Source organism: Protopterus annectens, chromosome 6.part0 (genome assembly GCF_019279795.1).
Source record: "Protopterus annectens isolate FY-2018-M chromosome 6.part0, PAN1.0, whole genome shotgun sequence".
Taxonomy (NCBI): Eukaryota; Metazoa; Chordata; order Ceratodontiformes; family Protopteridae; genus Protopterus; species Protopterus annectens.
In genome coordinates this window covers 835,859,376-835,875,209 of record NC_056737.1, presented here as the reverse complement: position 1 = coordinate 835,875,209, position 15,834 = coordinate 835,859,376, and positions in this window count along the sequence as shown.

The following is a 15,834-nucleotide window of genomic DNA, read 5'->3' as shown; positions in this document are numbered from 1 at the left end:
GTTCACAAAGACACCCTTTGGGATGAAAAATGCCTCAGCTACCTTTCAGAGGCTGGTAGATTATATAATAGCAGAAGCAGGAGATTATGGCCTTGCTTACCTGGATGACATTGCCATCTACAGTCATTCCTGGAAAGAGCACCTTCAGCATGTCAGGGAGGTCCTGGGCAGACTGCAAAGGGCAGGGTTGATCATTAAGCCCAGTAAGTGTCAGGTGGGTATGGCAGAGGTCTCTTACATGGGACATAGAGCAGGGAGTGGTAAGATCAGGCCAAAACCTACCAAAGTGGAAGCTATTCAGGCATGGCCTGCACCTGTTACCAAAAAGCAGGTGAGGGCATTCTTGGGGACAGCAGGATACTATAGAAAGTTCATTCCCAATTATAGTACAATAGCTGCTCACCTCATGGACCTGCTGAGGAAAAACAGGCCAGATAAGGTTGTGTGGACCACAGCCTGTGACCAGGCAATCTAAAAGCATAAAGGGGCTTTGGGAGGACCCCCTGTGCTATCCAGTTCTGATTATAGCAAAGAATTTGTTGTGCAGGTGGATGCTTCAAACCATGGGGTGGGGGCTATACTCAGCCAGGTTTCCTCAAAGGGAGAAGAGTACCCTGTTGTATATCTCAGTCATAGACTCCAAGCCAGAGATAAATGTTATGCAGTTGTAGAAAAAGAATGTCTAGCCATAATATGGGCTATCAAGACAGGGTATGGGTTAATGTGTTCCCAGACAGGCTCATTTCTCTCAAGAATTTTCCTCCAGGATCACATGAAAAACTATCTTGAGTCCTCATACGGGGGAGAGATGTAATGATGTGAGGTAGTCCTAGTTGCAGCAGGGGAGTAGGGCAGTGCAGGTGTAACATATGTCAGCATAGCTAGCTGACGTTTTGTAAAGAATTATATGATTTAAATATCAAACTATTTGTACAGATGCTTGTTTTAAAAATATATTTGCAAAGTTGCTTGTGTTAAAAAAATGTACCAACAGTGGGTCCTGCTTGACAGAAAAAATATACATGTATGTCAGACTGTATTGTTGTAACCAATGAAATGTATATATTTTAACAGAGGATGCTAGAAGAAAAGGGGTTAAGCTCAGCCTAGCTAAACTTAAGAAAAATAGCCTGAAATTAAATGATTTGGTTAATTCATGAAGATTTTATCTCATGGGTCTAAATACAGCAAGAGACACAATGTCTGTGAAAAGCCACTAGGATCCTACTCTGTTGTCCGTAGTGGTGAACTAATTGCTACCCTGGGGTGAGAGAGAATGGTCTGTTAGTTTCTGCAAGAAAGGTGGAAGTGTTGGAATTGTTTTACAGTTTCCAGATGTTGTTATAAACTTTAGCTAAAGCTCTATTTGTGTATTGTTTCACATCAGTGTCAGATCCTGGCTCAGTTTCTAGTGAGAGGGTAGTGTGGGAACCACAGAGTCAGTTGGCCAAATGTGATGTCATTCTGTAGCTAGCACTGAAATTGTATTTGAATACTAGTGAGAGATGTGAAGAGTGCAATCTCTTTTTGGACCAGACAAGACACTCATCCACTTTCATCTTGTCTTGGTTTAGCAAGTAAGTAGGGAACAGTAATTCTTCAGTAAGTTAAAAAAATATAGTGAGTTTAGCTGTTGTTTTTTACATTTCCTAGGATTGAAACTCTGGTGTTTACTGTAAATAGATATTCAGTATTGTCATTTTTTAATTACTTATTAAATATATCTAAACCTTTCAATGTGCCTGGTCTTATAGAAAATATTTAACCTTTGAGAGTACTTGCATTTATTTAGGGGCACTGTGGCTCCACATTCCTGCAAGTTTTGCTGCTTGGTTAAACTTTGTATAAATATTAATTTTACTAAGTGTAATTGGATACGCTGGTAACAGCCTTCAAGTAGCTGGCTTTGGGTGTTCTGGTGGCAACAAATATACCTTATAATCTGGGTGTAGGTGGCAGAGTTGTTAAGCTTGTACCAGCCTTTCCCAGGTGGGTGTGTCTATGAAAACCAAATCTCAAGGAGACTGTGTATGACAGCTACTTTGAACAGGGACAAAACGATCACTGATTTCACAGAGAGGGTGGTGAATGACTTGGCTTGGAACACCCAGCTAAGGACTCAGCTCTATAGTAGTCAGTGAGGAATCTTTTTTGGGCCCAGCCCCAGGACTGGAGTGTGCATTGTCTGTGCGCACTTACAGGAAATTGCAGTTGGTGCAGAGGACTTCATCTGAAAATACTGTATGTGTATTTTCCTCACAGTGAGCATTCCCCACCAATGTCAGGGGTAAGGATTGAAGCTCCTTGATCACTGGCTCAGTGGAGGGATGGCACAAAGGTGTTACCATTTAAATGAAGATACCACTATATAACATAAATAAAACTGCTTTTGCTACTATGGAAAAATAATTAAGAGGCATCTTACCAATGAATTCAAGGATGCATGAAGATTAACACTATTAAGTGAATTTAAAAGTTTTCCAATTAAAAAAAACACATGTGAATGAGTCAGATGACCCTTAACCTTTAAGGTGATGTTATTGTGACAGTGTCTAAGACTTCCTGGAGATCTCACACTGCCGTAATGGTTATCAGTGTATTAAGTTATGTAAGTAAAAAGTGAAAATTAAGCATGCCTGTAGCTCAAGACAGCATAAAGAAAAAAAACTGTGTATTTTAAACAAAAAAGAGAGAAACCGATCACAACCACAGCCAAACCACCATAATAGCCCAGACAGACATCACAAACCTTTCCAGCCCTTCCAAGTTTGAAAACTAGTATTATATTTAAGTAAAAGTTAAAGAAATACATGGCTAAAAGAAACATAAAAGAAGATAACTGGTTGTGATCCCTACCAAACCACCACAGAACAGAAAAGCAAACAAACACCACAGACCTTTCCTGCCCCTCCAAGTTCAAAACTAGCATTACATAGAAGTAAAAGCTGAAGAAATACATGACTAAAATAACTAGGATGAAACTGTGTGTCTTAAAAATTCAGTTAAACAGCTCCATACAAACATCATAGATTCCACCATTTCTCTATTCAGTGAAACTATATGGCCCATCATTGTAATCCAGAGATGGCAAAAAAAAAAAAAGTGCAGACCAAGGGATAAATACTCCATTGCTAAAAATACATAAATAACTGAAATAATGTAGCAAGTAAGCAACGGATGAACCAGACAGAAGCCAAGCAGAGAAATGCAGCTGCTGTAGCAATGAGGCAAAATCACTGATACTTCCAGTAAACAAAATACTCCAAAAGGAAAATGCAGACATCAAGGCAGGAAAAACGCAGTCACAAATTCCTCCAGTAGTGAAAAACAATCCAGGATATCTATTGTAACAAAAGGTAAGCGCTTTCACAGTTAAGCTTCATCAGACCAAATACAAAAAGCTAAAATGCACTCCATTTAAACACATAGTAATAAAGCATCACCCAATCGTAAAAGCCTCATTGCTACAGCAGCTGCATTTCTCTGCTTGGCTTCTGCATGGTTCATCCGTTGCTTACTTGCTACATTAAAACCAATCACTGCTTTTACATTTGGAATTGCATTGTTGATACAAGTAACAACTACATTTTAGCTATATATTTTAGCTATATATTATATAAGTGAGCTTGGTAACTAGTAATAAGCTAGAATAGCAAGAAAGTGTTTAGTTTTACCTTTTTCAGCTAATCTTAAGAATGTGTTCTTTTTCCTTCATAGTTTTTTTTTTTTACTCAAATAGTTTTTATTTTTAATTAAATATAACATTTTCATAATATTTTTAAGTATCATTTTAAACAACTATATACAATATTTACATTAGCCTGACTTTCAACTATATTCAATGTATATTAGTAAATATAGAATGTCCCGATCAGTTATCAGAATGACAATATTAATTATTGCAGAGTGTCCAACAAAGATATAACTTTCTTCCATGGATCATTTACCAATGGCCTGGGATAGATTTGTAGTTCTTTGATTTTTATTTCCATCGATGCAGTTGCCCTCAGTAAAATGTAGAATTTTTCAGAGGTCGGTGATGTATTTGAATTCCACCTTCTGGTTATGCATTTCCTAGATATAGCAAGTATTGTCCATAACAAATACATATTTGTCGTATTCAGGTAGGGACCTTAATTTACATTTAATATAATCAGTGCTTTAGTTAAGGTAAAAGATTCATTAAATAAAGCTTGTAAAAATGATTAATTCCATTCCAATATGATTTAATTTTACTACATTCATAAAAAATATGATTCCAGTCTGCTTTATTTGACTGTTCACACCTCTAGCAAAAAAGCATTTGTAGTAGAACTGATCTTCTTAATTCTAACTGGTGTTAAAAATGCTCTGTGTAAGTATTTCCAATTAAATATTTTCCAGTACTGTGTGTTAGAGGTGTGATTAACTGATAGTAAGATGTTAGATTTAATTTCTTCTGTTAACTGTAATGACTGGCCTTTTATTAAGAACTGCCAGCATGATGGCTTGGGAATTGTTTTATATGTTATTAACTCTGTATAGATTTGAAATGGAATTTTTCTTTTCACAACTATTATATATAAATTCATATAGACAATTTATTAGATTTGGTATATCTTTAAATGAGGAATTATTGATTAATCTGCATAAATCTTGGGTGTACATTAGAATACTTTGTAAGGTTAATCAGTCCTGTGTTGGAATATTCTAAGTAGTTTTTATCATATGTATATCTAAAACATTTAATTTTTTACACATTGAAACCAGCATAAGAATCCATTTTGTTCCCAGGAGGTTATTGTTTCCCTATATATTTTGTGAGGAAAATTCTTAGTGATGGTAACTGGGGCTAAAAGGTCAAACCAAAGTTTTAGATCTATGTTTGCATTGATAAGTTTCCTAAAGGAATTAATGTAATGATTAATCAGAAATGTTTTAGAAGGTTTTGTTATACTATATTCTATACTAATGCACAGTGTGTACCAAGGTTTGTTAGATTTGTCTAGTATTAAGAATTTGTTTTATAGATTAAATTCATTTATTAATATAACCATTGTTAATTCTTTCCAGTTGGCAAAGAAATTTGGGTTTATCCAATCTAATGTAGTTTTAAGCACAGATGCTTTTATATATGTTTCAGTTTCTGGGAAGTTCAATCCTCCTTGTTTCCAGGGTCTAATGTGATGTGTTAGCGCTATTCCATTCTTTTTGGGATACCATAAACTTTTATTAAACATGAGTTTAATTCTTTAAGAATGCATCTTTCAGGAACTAACTGTATTGCTAATGCTACATATAGTATTTTTGGCAGTCAGATCATTTTTATTAATTGCAATCTGTCTTCAAAAGTTAATATTATTTTGTTCCATTTTCCATATATATTTTTATTGTTTCAATAATGTTTTTATAATTTATTAATACTGTTTTGTTTAGATTTTTGCATAACGCTACTCCTAAATAATTTAGCATAAGTTCATGCCTTCCTATTATGGGTTTATCTATAACTGATTTTGATCTATTAAAGTGAAGACCTGAGATCTTATAGAATTTCTCCATTACTTCTTTTAGCACTTCAAATGACTCTCTGGAGTTTGAAAGGGTTAATAAAATATCAGCAAAAAGCATTATTTTAGAGATGTACTGGTCATAGACTTCTATTCCTTTTATTCTTGGAGTATTACATATTATTTCTGCAAGTATTTCTATAGCCAAAGCAAATAGAATAAGTGATAGGGAGCATCCTTGTTTAGTAACTTTCGTTATATGGATAGATTCTGAGGTGAAAGGACCTACTTTAATGTAGGCTAAGTTGTTAATATATATGTTTTTTAGTAGTAAAATGAAGGAAGGAGGAAATTCAAATAATACTAAAGTTTTAAATAGATAGTCCCAGTTGAGGGAGTCAAAGGCTTTTTCTATGTCTGATCTGATTACAAGTGTTTCTTTATCTTCTTTATTCACATAATCTATAAGAGTAAGTATCCTTTTAATTTTGTCATGTGTGTGCCTGTTATATATAAATCCAGTTTGGTCATTATTAATTGTCTTTGAAAGTGGGACTTTCATTCTGTTAGGTAAGATTGACATAAATATTTTGTAATTATTATTCAGTGATGATATAGGTCTGTATGAGGTGCAAAGGTTCGGTGGTTTATTATCTTTTAAAATTGGTGTTATGAGAGAATATTTCCATGAAGGTGGTATTTATGTTTTTGACTGGACTTCTAGCAAAGTTTTATGAAAAAAGGGAGATTACTGTTGAAAGGAAGAGTTTGTAGATTTCTGTAATTATACCATCTATCCCTGGAGCTTTGTTAGATTTACTTTCTTTTATCTTGTCAACAATTTCTTTGTAGGATATAGGTTTATGTAAGTCTAGTTTTAAGTTTTCTGGAATTGTTTTATATTGATAAGGTTTGCATCTAAGTTCAATTGGTTGGTATCTAAATCTTCTTTTTTGAACTGTTCCATATAATGGAACCGAAATGCTTCAAGGATATCGCCTATATCTGATATTTTCCCCCTTTCTTTTCATGATATATATTGCTAATGTTATTTGCTTTAGATTGCATTTTAATTCTTGCAGATAAGTTATGTAGATATCTGGGGGAAGTGGCTAATGAATTTACTTTTAATTTTTCCACTGCTAGACAAGTTTTGTGTGTTAGAACTTCATTACTTTTTTTATTTAATTCCTCTATTTCCTTTTTTACTTCTGGACAATTTAGATTTTTTTCCGATTTTGCTATCAAGAGTCTGGTTTGCAAGTCTAGTGATTCAGATTCCCACTCTCTCTAACTTTGTTTTTGTACCAGCTAAGAGTCTTACCAAATAAATATGCTTTTAATGAGTCCCATACCATGACTCTACTGATTTCTGTTGTATTATTAATTTCAAGAAATAATTGTAGTTCAGACAACATCCAATGTCTGAATTCTTTAATTTTCATGATATATGATGGAATTCTAGCTGAGAAGATTAATGGTTTAAACACTATTTGGAGTTTCATTATCAGTGAGTCATGATCTGAGAAGGGGCATGGAACTATTGAGAAGTTGAGGATTTTTGTTTGTAAATCTTGAACTATGAATAATTTGTCTATTCTGGTTTGTGTTCCAAATCTATGGTCTTTATGGGAAAATAATAAAGATTTATCATCTTTTATTTTAAAAGTGTCTATTAAATGAAATTAATCAATCCATCTTTTTAAGGATTTTGAAATAGTTGCTATGCGAAAAGATTTCTTGGTGGTTTCAGAAGATTCTAATATACAATTAAAATCTCCTCCCAATATTAAGTTTCCTTTATAATTGTTGGAAATAAAATCTAGGTATTTATTAACCATCCCTGCTCCAATTCCTGGGAACCAATATAGCTTGGCTAAAGTCCATATTCTGTTGTTAAATGTGACTATAACAAATGCTAGTAGACCTTCTTTGTCTTCATATTTATAAATAAGTTTTGGAGTGATTATGTTTTTTTTCCAGAGAATTGATACTCCTTTTGTCTTTGTTCTATAGGAGGATTGAGCTAAAACTGTATAGTCCTTAGGATTCCAAATAAAGCTATCATTAGTCGTAAAATGCATTTCCTGGAGAAATACTACTTGTGCCTTATTTAAATTTAAATATTTTAGTAAGTTTGATCTTTTACTTGCATTATTTAAGCCATTAGTATTTAAGGATAAGAATGTTAAATTCATTTCAAGTTATTGTTGGAAGAAGCATTTTGTTTCTTTTTTTTAATTATAGTTGTTGTACAATATTCTCTGATAATGATAAATGTTATTTTTATGTATGTAAACTTAGAAGTGCTATTCAATGTTATTTCTTCTTTAAATAGAAGTAAAGTAGAATTCTGGTCAGGCTTTAAAAAAGTACTTTTATAAAACATTAATTCTAAAGTATCAAATACAAGTAAATATGAATTCCTCATTAAGTATGGAATGAAAGTCATTCGTAATCCAGTAGATAAAGATAGATCTATTGGATTATCACTCATACCTTTAACCAACAACATCAACTGAGCTCCATATGTTAAATTATTGTATGGAGAATTTTCTTAAAAGAGATATGAAATTCTATATTATTCTATTATTATTATATATTATTTTATACATCAGGATGAAGTACTCATACTGTAAACAACTATTTTATTGACTTAGAAAATATCCAATATATATAGTTACCCTTAAGACTTCTTAAACATGTCAGATATGTCATTTCAGATAAATTAAACACAACAGAGGAGCAAACACTAAATAAGCCAACATCAAATGGATTAGTACTAGAAGAGTTTGGCTAAAAAAACTCTGTAGGAGACAATGGCTGATTACCAATGAAGCACACATTTACTGTAGGTGTATTGCTCTCTTTTTTTCCTTTCTTCATCCCCACCAACTTCAACTCAGACTTATGAAAAGACATGGCTTATCAGTGCTATCCTGTCTCTGAACGGAGGTGCCCTGCATTCCAGTCCAGTGCTTTCACGGAGTTATAGACTTACAATGCAGAGTCAAACCATGGACTATGATCACCCTGACAATCCCCACCCTGCATAGGACACCTCCTGCATCCAGAAGGGGAAATCACATCAGGTCTAGGATGAATGCATAGTCATCAAGACTTGCCTTATGTAAGTTTTAATCACATAGTGTTTAGAGCATCTTACGGAGCTCACGGGGCAGTTAGAATACACTTAAGCTTCATCTCCTTTAGCCAAAAACAAAGGTTTCCCTTCTTTTTTTGTTTTAAATCAGTACTAATAAAAGTAATTCAGCAAACATAGGCAAACAAATATAACATTCAGTAGTCCGTCATAAACATGACTCGCAATCTGTTAAATAAAGCAGTGTCTAACATCTCTCTAGTAAACATTATAAAGACAAAATAATAGTACTTTCCTGTCCCTTTAATCTTTCTGATATAGCAAAATGTTAGCAGTAAGCTATTTTAACTAGAAGACTAAAACATTTCAATTTTCCCTGGTAGGTATACATTTCTACTTATACTGTAGTGTCAAGAACTGTCTTTTAAAATCTGTGCAGTACTTCATTTCTTTCAAATCATTAACTTTTCAGTTCAGATTATATTTTGTCAAAACAGCAGCAGCATTTCAAGGGCACAATTAATATTTAAACTGATATTTTAAATGAATAGCTTATCAGTTGCCAAATGAGTTTGTACAGAGTGTAAGGTTACTGCAAAGATAACATGTTGCAAGAAGTAATATGTATCTTTTTGTGTGCTCTAGAGACTGTCATTTGCAAGTAACATATAAAATGTAACATTTATAGAGCAGACAGCTTATGGAGTCAGCATGTTAAACTGAGTAATACTTTTTGATCAGGCAGCTTCATTTAAGTGCATATGTAGTTTAGGAACATTTCAGTTGAGTTTCCAGGTATGTGTAATCCAATGTGGGTAGTGCATAAAGTATTTACAAGTTGTCTTATTATGTTATTTAATTTACCCTTCCTTAGGTTATATTTCAATTTAATAACTAAACATTACTTTTTTGTTATTTGTTATCTGCGAGGGTAAATGCACTTTGCAGATTCACAGTGCCCATAGAAACTGCCACAATTGTTTTCTGTTGCCATGGCAATGCAAATATAGTGGTTCCTAAGCAGTGAATGTTAAAAAACAGAAATAGTTTGTGAGGCTAATAGAATGTAACAAAAAATTCGCTTCTCTTACCCAACAGTACATTTTCCCTCCTTTTATATATTTTGTTAATACTAAAAGGAAATAATTCAACTGGCATATGTATACAAACGAAACATTTCAGAGTTAATCGTGAACATGTCCCATAACCCAATAAGCATAACACTGTCTATCATCACTCTAATAGATATTGTAATAACATCTAATTGAGTCCACTTTTCCTATTAATCTACCCTATAACTAGATTACTTTAGACTATTATTTATCTTAGCATAGGTAGTGGGTTAGTAAATATATATGGACTATATTATTATAGTAAATAGGAAAGAATATAGAAAGGGAGATGAGATGCAGATAAAAATAAATAATGAGAAAAAAACACACACATACTGTGTGTGTTGATTAACAATGTATATATTTTATGTGCTATATAACCCTCCTTCTGAGAAAGAAAAGTACCCTCTTTTACATACCTGAGGTAATGTGAAAATTCTCATGTGTCATCTATTTTCAAAAAATAGAGTTAAAGGTTCAAGTAGTTAGTTACCTTTGTTTTAAAATGTCAAGCAGTAAAATTGGTCTTTTAAAGTAATGTTAAAACAATTCATATCATAGTAGATGCTTTGAGAGATTTGGCTGTAACAGTAGTTTTACTGTCAGTATTTTGCTTTTTCTTTTTGATGTCTGTCCAGACATTTGTTTCTTTGGTTCTCTTAAGAGAAGGTGACATCCATTCCATATCTTCTGGTATGGTAATCACATTATTATTTTTAATAAATGAAGAGACTTCTTCTAAGTCATTAAAAGACCTCATCTCATTGGCATACAGTATTTTTATCTATCTGATAAATCTGATTTTATTTATCTGATAAAAAGGAAATAATATCCTCACCTTCTGTGTTTTCAGGTAATCCGAATATCATGATGTTATTTCTCCTCTCCCTATTTTCCAAGTCATCTACTTTATTAACCAGCCAAATGTTTTGCTTAAGAAGCAGTTTGTTTTGTGTTTCCTCTTCCTTAAATCTGCTTTCTATGTCATTTAGTCAAACTTCTATACCTGTTACCCCTGTCTGGTGTTGTAACATTTCCTTGAGAGCGTCAGTCTGTTTTTGATTGTTTGCTTTAAGATTTTCTAGGTTTTCTTTAAAATCATCTATCTTCAAAGACAGCTCCTGCAGGGTAGATATCATCTGTTGTAGTTCCTTCTTTAAGGTAGCATCCTGGTGAGAATTCTTTGAATTACTCATTTTAACAAGTGAGTATATCTCCAAATGTTTTGATAGGAAATTATTTGTATAACTTCACCAAAGTTTCTAATTATGTAATTTTGTCCTTTATCTATAAGATTTTATATTTTGAAGAAAAAAATATTTTATCCTGTTTTATTTAGCTAGTTATATGGAACTCTAAAATACTGCTGCTTTCAGTTAGCCATTCAGGCTCCGCCCCCTTTCCTTCATAGTTTGAAGGCAACAATAGTACAAACCTTAAAAAGTAATCTTTTTGTTTCAGAATTCAGTGGTAACATTAGCATAACATTGAATAACTTGTCACATCAACAATAAAAGGAAAGTAACATCTGAGCGATACAAGAAGCTTATAGGCAGATCCAATCCTTAGCTTCAGCACTATCTAAAATATTGTTAGTAAATAAAGTTGTACAGCTGAATCCATTCTATTGAAGAACTTTATACCATTTGATAGGAAAACTTTTAATCTAGCTAGAAATAGTAGGTGAACCTTGATTTGTTTCTTCTTAATTTCTTTTATCAAAGAGAAAAATCTCTTCTCTTAGATACCACAGATGAAAATTAGTCATTGTCAAATCTTTTTAAATTGTCTTTGAATTTAAGTGGTGAGTTTGACCAAGCAGTTTTCAAAACAAGTTCTTTGTCCTGAGAGGAGAACAATCTCACAATTATAGATGTGGGTTTAGTATTTGTCAGTTTTTAAAGGCAAGTCCTGTATAGCGGTTAGGAGAGATTGCAGTTCTTTTTTGACTGAGGAATCCTGTGAAGTGTTCTTGGAGTAATTCATTGTTAAAATCTGTGAAGTCAGTATATTTGCTGATTGAATTTGACAGGAATTTAAAATGTTTAAAGAGAAAAAAATTCCAAGGTAGTCTTCCACATGATTCAGCAGATGATTAGATTTAAAAATAATAGGTGAACTACTACTTACAACTGAAAATTCCTGTCAGAAATATTTCTTAAATACCAGAGCTGAGAAACTGTGCTGCTACAAAGCCACACCCCCAGATATGTTTATTATTGAGTGCACTGAGTTTTTTATTATATTGTTGAACCTTATTATATTTGAATTCCATATCAGGAGTTTATTTTTAAATCTGACATTGTATTTACTTGAAGGGAGGAAATGCATATATGCAGCTATTCACATGTGCATAAAACTTTGCAGTAAATTATTTCACATATGCAGTGAGGTCATCATGTTGGTGGGAGATGTTGAATTTAGCAAGATCATCACTCTGTTTCAATAGATTAGCCTTTGCATAATCTCTGAGTTTCAAGGTATCTGAAGATGTTTCTGGTTTCAGTCTTACAGGGAATATGTCTGATCTGTGGTACAATTTGATTAGGAAGGAAGTTACAACTGGTGGGGGACTGAACTGTGTCATATTGGTGAAGACCAAGTCCAGGATGTTGTCTCCCTTAGTTGGAGTGTGGACTAACTAGTCCAAAGAGTTTGTATTTATGAAGTACATAAATCTCTGGACATACATACATGTTAGGAGATGTGTGCGTCACCCAATTGATAGGGGGGTAGTTGAAGTTCCCTAGAAAAATGATGTTTGGCTTAACACAGTGAAACTTCACACCATTCAGGTAGGTGGTATGGGCCAAGGAAGATATAGAGGATATCCTATAGTTAGCTTTGATGTGATAAGGGGTTTTGTTAGTGGTAACTTGGACATGGAGGAGTTCCAGTTTCAGTGGCAGCTGGTGACTTCAAATCAAAGGGAGGCTGCAGGAGACAGTTGAATGGGTGAGGCCAATGGGAAGGGGTGTGACCAACTAGAAAGGGGTGGAACTATGCTCACAACCACAAAAACTGGGACTTTAATTAAATACGCTGCCCCGGGTGCCAAACCGTCATTATGACGGTCCAATCAAGACACAATGAAGTGTAGAAGAAGAACATAGTTCAATGCATTGGCTACATGACAGCTTACTTAATATCTAGGTGGAAACAAAAAGGTTGTGAGGCATGAAAAAATAAATTACTTTTTAAATACATTACTGGAATGCCAGTCAAAATCAAGTATAAAAAAAACAAGCAGCACTCAACTCAAACCAGTTCTCCTTGTACTCCAGTTCTAATTATAATTTATATTCAACTTTATAAAAATACCAAGTAACATGCTGAAAGTAGCAATCTCTGTGAAACCCCCACTTGTAAAAATGTTTCTTATCCAAAAAAGACCTGCTGCATGACAACAGCTATTTACTTGTTTCATGGGGAAAACGTGATCAAAGTAAAAAAATGAACAGCAAACAAGAAACAAGCTCAAGATAAATTGCTTAAAGGATTACTGCACAGGTTATGGACCACACATGATAGATTGGCATTTTGTTTAGCTTATGGGTAAAGCCTGCAAAGATGAGTGCAAGTCTCCAACAAATGTAATGAGCTTCTGAAAATACTGCAATCCTGTCCTTCATTACAAATACTGTCATAGGCATTTCAGTGCCTAAGGCTTTTACATTATCTAGTTATGTAAACATTCTCTGCATGGCAACAACAAAAAGGCTTTCAATGTTGGTAATTCTTTAATGGTATGCTTATTAAAGCTTACTTGCATCTTACAATCTCAGACAAGCTCACCTGATGGTCATTAAAGCATTGCTACTTAAACACAGAACAACAGGGACTGCAACAACATGCATTTGCTGAATAATAAGAAGCATAAATCAACAGTATAAAAAATATGACAGAAAACCAGAACATTCTGCAAAATCAAGGACAGATGAAAAGCCACTGTAGTAGTTGTGTCTACCTTGGATGGGGGGATGCTCTGCACACTTACACTGCATAACCGCTCCTTGCCTTGCTTGAACACATCCAGAGTCACTACATGGGGGAGTGAGGTGCAAGAAGTATGTCACAATTTGAAATGTCTCTGGCTGATAGTGATGACCCAAACACATTTGTCATACCTCTCAACCTCAGAGCAAGAAATCTGGACAAACCCATAAATAGAAGTGGGGCAAAGGCCCAAAATAAGAACAATTTTTAAATATTGCTCTTATAAACTTAGAAAGATAATAGAATAGTAGGTCTTGCATTAGTATGAATTTTCTGAAGGGTATGAAATCTTAAACTCAAATGTCTGTCATTATTTTCTAACTTCAGTCTTTAATGTTTTGTCACTAATTTGCTAGAAAACCACAATTCTATGTAAAATGGACCCAAATGTGATGCAAAAATATAAAATAGCCACACAATACAGCTGGGAACCTGTCAAAGAAGGGACACTTTTTTAACATTAGTGCTGTTAAGTTGAGAAGCTGACAAAATAAGAGAATCTACATGCATTTCTGAAATAAAAGTAATCTATAACTCTGATCATTACAATTATTTATTAATTGTAAACCCTTCACATTTTCTTCCAAAATGGCCATTTTGCGAAGAGATTATTGGGGGGAGAGGGATATTTTTGAGCCAAAGTTGGGGACAGTTGAGAGGTTTGGATATTCCTAATTCTATAAAGAAATGTATTTCCGCGTACTTCTCAACCTCTTAACGCAGGAAATCTGGACAAGGCCAAATATATTTGGGGAACATACAGACAGTACTAAAAATTGCTCTTGAATAAACTTAGACAGTTGACAGAATAACAAGTCTTGCTTTTGCATGCATTTTTCTGAAGGGTATGAAGTCTGAAACTCAATGTTTGTCACTATTTAGTGACTTCATTCCTAAATAATTTGCCAGAAAACCACACATTTTATGAGGAACATATCAAAAAAAGAAGCAAAAATCTATTTATTCTATGAAAATTTGGACAGTGGAGAGGTATAGTTCAGCCGAGGTTGTCTTTGAGTTTGCCGCCCTTCCCCCCTCACAAAATCATGGTCGAATGGGGCATCCCCCCTGCAGCCATTGCAATGTCCCATTACTTGGCTATTTCACCCCATTTACCATAAACATTGTAATATGCATACTGCTTTACTTCTACAATGATTTGGATTTCACTTAATTTAAAAGTTTTATTTTACATTTTACAGCATAAACACTAATAGACATCTGCTAAACAAAACAATGCAGTCTCACAATGAAAATAGACTTGGCATTAAAACTTCTCTGCCCTTGAAACTCACATTCATTGAAACAGCATTGAAACCCACATTCAAAGAAAATACATCTGGCCAGTGGCAGATAAAGATTAACTATGAGCTGTTTTCAAATCATAGTCCCCTTGCACATGAAACATACATGTGTTGTTTGATACACATTCCTGATTGTATTAAATTATATTACTTGCATAATATGTGAATATTTGTGAAGGGCCGATCTTGTCTCCTGAACCTGATTGACTTCTTTGAATCAGTCTCCAGAGCCATGGACAAGGGTAAGGTGGTCCACACAGCCTATCTAGACCTTGCCAAGGCCTTTGACACCATCCCCCACTCTGGAATCATAGATAAACTTACTAAGTTGGGCATTAATCCCTATGTCACCCAATGGGTTGCTAAATGGCTTACTGACAGAACCCACACTGTAAAAGTAGCCGACTCCAAATCCAGCTCCAGACAAGTGACAAGTGGAGTACCTCAGGGTTCAGTCCTGGGGCCGCTCTTGTTTGGCATCTACTTCTCTGAAGTACAGGTCAACACTAAGGGACTCTGGCTAACAAAGTTTGCAGATGATTGCAAACTGGGAGCCATTATTGAATCCCAAATGATGTGGATACTCTACAAAAGGGCCTTACAGAAACAGATGCTTGGTGCCAGAGCCACGGGCTCAAGCTCAATGCCAAGAAATGTATTGTTATCCCCTTTGGGAAAAAACATGTATCCATGAATTACCATATACGTGGCAGTACACTAAACACAGAAAGTGTGATAAGAGACTTAGGGACACAGGTGGACAGTGGTCTCACCTTCGATAACCACATAGCCACAACAGTCAGAAAATCCTTCTATGTGGCACACCTCATCAT